Source organism: Vitis vinifera, chromosome 6, assembly GCF_030704535.1.
Source record: "Vitis vinifera cultivar Pinot Noir 40024 chromosome 6, ASM3070453v1".
Taxonomy (NCBI): Eukaryota; Viridiplantae; Streptophyta; class Magnoliopsida; order Vitales; family Vitaceae; genus Vitis; species Vitis vinifera.
Window position 1 is genome coordinate 7,222,376 of NC_081810.1, and position 6,000 is coordinate 7,228,375.

Genomic DNA, 6,000 nt, shown 5'->3' on the forward strand with positions numbered 1-6,000 from the left:
ATATGAGTTTATAGAGATTATACGAGATGGATAGAGATGTGAGGAAGAATGGAAGACACTCGGTGGAGTGGAAGGGCTCATAGTTCAGGGTGTGGATATAAGGAGTGGGAAAGTGTGGAATGTTTTGGTAACCTAATAGTTGTATTTGGTTCTATCCTCTGTAATATTCTCTATGGTACAACAAAAAGTTTTTCTCTCAATTGTGAATGTAGATGTTGTTGGTCAAACCATGTTAAAACTCTGTGTACCTTTGTGTCGATTGTTTTATCTTTTTGTGAGCCTGAGTTTTAAGATTTCTAAAAAACCAAAAGATTATAAAGGAATTTTGATTGAAAGTGGAGTTGATTGCTCTTTTGTTGGGATAGATATAATACAAAAAGAGTAAATCATGGAAATATGGAAGATTGACTTAATGGAATTTGATCCAAGGTGGAGATTGTTGAAAAGTGTCTCAAATTACTAATTAGTGTAAATTCCTTTTTTTATAAAGAATATTGTATAAAATATTTCTTAAGTTGATGTATCATTGTAATATTAGATTTCCTTATAGTTAATGAGGAAATTTATTAAGAATGTCTTTATAAATATTTTAGGTCATCAGGAGAAAAGGTCATGAGATGAAGATGTGTTTGTAGAGACTTGTACAAGATAGATAGAAATGTAAGGAAGAATAGGAGACATCTGGTGGAGCAAGGGACTCATAGTTTAAGGTGTAAATACAAGGAGTGGGGAAACATGAGATGTTTCGAAAGCCCAATAATTGTATCTGGTTTTGTGCTTTTTAATATTCTCTATGGTATAATGAAAAGATTATGTATCATCTATGGATGTAGGCATGGTTGGTCGAACCATGTTAAAACTTTGTGTACCTTTTTATGAATTGTTTTATTTTTATGTTCTTGAACTAATGTTGTTTGCATTAAAGTTTCTATTGGCACAACACTTGCATGAGGTGACTAACCTCAAAATGTTCCTTTTACTAGTGGATAAAATGATTTCCAATAAATGGTATATCAAAGGCCAATAACATCATTATTGTCTAGGGTTGCATTGCATTACTACCTCCATTAAAGGTAATAAAGGTTAACAACTTATTTTCTATTGACTAGGATCACTGATGACTAGAGTTTCCAAAATCATTATAATAAATTAAACATTAAAATTCACTTTAAAACAATAAACAAATCACACAATATTCCCAATTTATTTAATAAATTAAGGAACAAATCAAAATATATTTCAGAAAATTATTCCTTGATTTACTTTGGAAATTTCAAACACTTTGATACTACTAAAAATAGATGAAAAATAGGTAGAGAATTATATAATGACTTATTTGCACTATCAACCCTTACTAAGTTCGTAAATCCAAAGGAACAATGTTGTAGAAATTTCTTATGAATCACTTGAGAGATTTAAAGAAATCCTTCAAATTAAAGTTTTGATAAATATTATACCCTAAGTATATATTTATTTATTATTTAATTATATACCAAAATTTAGTAAATTAATATTCCAAGAGAAATATCGAATTTTCATTTCTTTTATTCACTTAACTTGTTTTTTAAAACAATTATTCAACCTTTTTTCCTTAAGGACTTTTAGTCGAATGTTTTTCTAGCATCCAATCATTTAAATAATTTATTTAATCTTTTATTAAGAACAATTCTTCTATACCTCAAAACCATACAAAAAAAACACTTCTATGATCTAACTTTTATGCATATTTAAGGGATAACCCAATCTATATATTTAGGTTTCTAATGGGAAAAGACAATTTCATCCTATGATTGATTGATTTATTATTATTTTTCAAAGCCCCAAAATCTATCCTTACAACTCAAGCCCAGAGCTCAACATTAAAGCCTTACTATATTTAATTAACCCAAAGTTTTGTTTTCTTAATTAATTAAATTATGATTTTACCCTAGTTACACAGTGTGGTCCTTTATTCTGTCATCTGTTTCTTTCTCGTTCAAAAATGGGGAAACAGAGTTGTAGTAGAAAGAGCAACTACACCTCCAAGCCCTTCAAAACTTGCCATCATAGGCAACTTGCACCAACTAAGCTAATGGTCTTACCGTTCCCTTTGGACACTTTCCCAGAAATATGGGTCTATCATGTTTCTCCAACTTGGTAGTGTTCTACCACTGTAATCTCTTCAATTGATATGACTTAATAAGTCTTGATATATATGTTGATGTGAGAGATTCCTCTACATGCATGTATATGTGAAATACATGTGATTTTTTATGGAGTCTTGATAGATATGGTTGAACAAGTCATGCGTTTTCGTCTTTTCTCTCTATTTGAAACACATGTGATTTTATATCTTTCACATCAACGTATATGAGAAAAATTGTTCATCTATGATGTTGTTGGTATAGATATTTAGATAAATGACACTGACCAAGGCTAAATAAAACACCTATGTTTGGTTCTCAAAAAATATCGAAAAATAAAGGAAAAAAATTGTTAAGAAAAATGATTTTTACATTTTTTTTATTAAAAGAAATATGAAGAAAAATAAAATATAATTTAAAAGTGATAGAAATTTATGTATTTTAAATTTATTTAATTTATACGTAATGAAGAAAAATGAGTTTAAAGAATCATGAAAACAAATTAAATACTAAATTTGTTTTTTATTTTTATTTTTTTGTTTTTTCCTTTCTTTTATTTATTTATTTTTTATTTCTCTTACATATTCCCTCAAATTTCCTAAAACCCAACTAGTGTAAAAAGTGGTAAACTAATCGACTTGATAACATTTGATTGAACTAGGCAATTGAAATTTTGATTTGGTATGATATTCCCCCACAAGATGGTAGGTCCCTTTAGAGATACCTGGCTCACACATCAAAAGGCAGCTCCCTTTTTAATTTGGCGGTTTGGTGACAAGATCTATGAAATGAATTAGCGTAAAGGTATATGAAACCAATGTTATAATGCTATGTTATATCATAGGAGCCTTGGTGATGGAAGTGCATCGTTTGGTTTTGAGTATCAAATTCAAACCAAGTCATCTAATAAGTTTTTATGCATTAAGAATTGAGTAATTGAACTTAGACAATTAAATGATCGATTCAATTTAGTTTGGTATAATAATAATTGTTAATTTGGACTAAAACCCAACAACTATATAATTGAATATTGTAGACAAAAAGTTTAAATAATATTGTTATAATAAATCACCTCATATTATTACAACTCATTTCAAATTGTATTATTATAACCCAATGATATGAATAATTATTGTTATAGTTTATTTCAATTATATGAATCAACCCATACAAAAAAGTTATGTAAGTGTAGTTTAGGATCCATTTAAATGTGAAGAATATACGTACATTGAATCCATAATATAACTAAATGGATATTACACATTATGAGTTTATATGTATAACTTTCATATTGATTTGATTTATTTTTTATTTTTTAAATGAAAAATCATGGATTGGATCTATCTGGTTCAATTTTAGGTTTACAATAGCAAAATTGTTAAAAATTTAAATCTATTTTCAAAAAATATTAGACAACTAATGTTTACTTTTCACAATACCATGAAATGAGATTACTAACAGAATAAATAATGTAACGGTGGTGGATGATTTAGTATTGTCATTTTTAACCTAATGGATGTATAGAAAAACTTGAAGATCTAGAGGTTGACACTTCTTATCGTTTTATACCTAATCAACATCCAAATAACTTTGAAGATGCATGCTTTATGAGACTCATGTAGATTATTTTTTGAGATAGTTTAAAATCATCATATGAAGTATTTTTTGAGATAGTCTAAAAGCCTAGCCATCATCCATCAATAATATTTCATGTAGTGAAAATTATTAACCATGTCCCTTTAATAGAGTATTATTCTTTTCCTAAACATGGTATTAAATTCATTATCTATTAATAGAGAATTTGGTTTTAATAAATGGCTTACCATAGTGATCAAGCAATCATACCATACTGCATTTATTTTTATTAAATAGTACTTTTTGTAAACAAAGAAAGTATCTTTATTTATGTTGATTTTGTTATCCTATTTTAACTATATCCTAAATCCAACAAAAAGACATTATTTATGTTGCTTTTGTCACTTTTTCTTTATATTATAAATCCTTGCTTGTTTTATAAAGTAAGAAAAAGGAGGTGAAATGATTGAATAAATGTAAATGATATATATTTTAAAAAATGATGACTTAAAATCAATAACTAACTATTTCAAGGAGTTGATTTTTTAGACTTATCCAAAATATCATTTCTCCTTTTTATTTTCTTTTTTCGGTTTTTATTTTCTTTTCCTTCATCTTCTTTTTCAATTCTATTTTTTTTTTTTTCATCTTTTAACTAAATCAAAATAGAAAAAACTAAAACAATGAAGGGTGCCCAAGATGAAAAATGCAAAAACAAAGGGAAATGATAAAAAAGAGGAAAAAAAAAAAAAAGCGAAGTTACGAGTGATCAACGATAATATAAAAAACCAAAATTAATATAGTCGAACAAAATATAAAAATTCATGTTTGGTGATAACAATAAACTAAAATTCCTTGAAGCATGGTGATAACAGTAGAATTCGTGTTTGAGAGATGTATCAAATCACTCTTTATGTATATATATTTTTTAATTAATTTCAAGGCAAGGTGGCAAGGACATATGGTTCATGTGAAGAAGATGAAGACAAGGCTCAACATACCGACATGGAAGAGGTTGGTGGCATTACCATCTCTAGAGACTTTTTGGGTCCGGTGGGTGGCTTTATCATGATCAGGACACCCTCTTTGTTTTGTGCCTATAAAATATGGTTGGGTAAACTGTAGAGTGGGTGTGAAAATGAACCAATTGACATGCTCTCATCAGTGGTTTATAACTTGTAGTTGGATCTCCTAATATTCTATTGCATATATATGCATTTATGTGTATCAGATTCTTCATATCTAGTGGGTTGAATTTTGGAAAATGACCCAATTGAGAAGCTCTATCACATGGGCTTTTACTCATGTCATCTTTTATTATTTAATAAACAAACATATTTTATTATTTATTAAATTTAAAAAACTAAAATAATAATCTTATTTAAATAACATTTCTAACTCTTATCAAACTAAAATAAATATGTTTTTCTTTCATGTCTTTTTTTTTTTTCATGCTTTGATATTGATATGAAAGTGGAGACATTTGAAACAAAAAATAGGTTTTAATGTTGTGACATCTATTATAATTAAAAAATAAGCATATTTTAAATTAAAAATTAAATTTTAAATCTAGTAGATATTAATTTTATCATCATTATTATTTATTGTGATGAATATTTTTTATTTTAATTAAAAATAATAATGGAAAAAATAATGTGATTGAGATTTTCTTTTTTCTTTTTAAAAAATATATTAATTTGTTCAAATAAGTATAATTATTTTATACTACATAATTTCTTTATTTTTCACTTTTCCAATGTGCTATGAGAAAATTCTAATTTTGAGGAAAAAAATGAATTTTATAATCATTAACAATAATTAAAAATAATTATTTAGGAATGCTTTTTATTTTATATAAATAAAAAAATTATTTATAGAAAAAGAAAAGGAGAAAAGAGTTGATAAAATTAATATAAATAAAGAAGTTATTGCAAATCTCTTCTCTACTCCACACAACGGGAAGATAGATAAGAGTTAAAAAAGACATGAGATTTTTCAGAGATACGTACTAAGCATTTTCTCTCTTCTAGTATCTTCAACTTCGCTATTTCGTGGCGCATTTACCATTTTCTCCTTATCGATGTGGATTAAAATAATAGATTCACAACAGTTTTGATGAATTTGAGGAAAGGATGACAGTCTAATAAATATCTAAAACGTTAAGTGTAAAAAAAATTGTCCCAACAAACCTGCACATCACACCTCATCGTGGTATATATCTTCTACACACACCTATATATACACGGCGTGAGCCCATTAGGGACATGTGGAGGGTTCCATTTTAATAAAGTTACCTTTTGAC